The following is a 664-nucleotide window of genomic DNA, read 5'->3' as shown; positions in this document are numbered from 1 at the left end:
TCTAGTGTAAAATTATTTGTACTGGGTTATATAGCGAGTTCAACTGTAGTCTAAATTTTTTTGTACTAGGTTATAGACCTAGTTGAACTCTTGTTTAAAATTATTTGTACTAGGTTATGGAGGTAGTTCAACTCTAGTCTAAAATTATGTGTACTAGGTCATAGATCTAGTTCAACTCTAGTGTAAAATGAGTTTTACTAGGTTATAGAGCTAGTTCAACTCTAGTGTAAAATTATTTGTACTAGGTTATAGAGCTAGTTCAATTCTAGTGTAAAAGTTTTCGTACTAGGTTATAGAGCAAGTTCAACTCTAGTTTAAAATTATTTTTACTAGGTTATAGATGCAGGTCAACTCTAGTCTAAAATTATCTGTACTAGGTCATAGAGCTAGTTCAACTCTAGTGTAAAATTATTTGTACTAGGTTATAGAGCTAGTTCAATTCTAGTGTAAAATTATTTGTACTAGGTTATAGAGCTAGTTCAACTATAGTGTAAAATGATTTGCACTAGGTTATAGAGCTAGTTCAACTCTAGTGTAAAATTATTTGTACTAGGTTATAGAGCTAGTTCAATTCTAGTGTAAAATTATTTGCACTAGATAATAGAGCTAGTTCATTTCTAGTGTAAAATTATTTGTACTAGGTTATAGAACTAGTTCAACTCTA

The sequence above is a fragment of the Triticum aestivum genome, chromosome 5B (assembly GCF_018294505.1).
Source record: "Triticum aestivum cultivar Chinese Spring chromosome 5B, IWGSC CS RefSeq v2.1, whole genome shotgun sequence".
NCBI classification, from domain to species: Eukaryota; Viridiplantae; Streptophyta; class Magnoliopsida; order Poales; family Poaceae; genus Triticum; species Triticum aestivum.
This window is presented reverse-complemented; position numbering follows the sequence as displayed.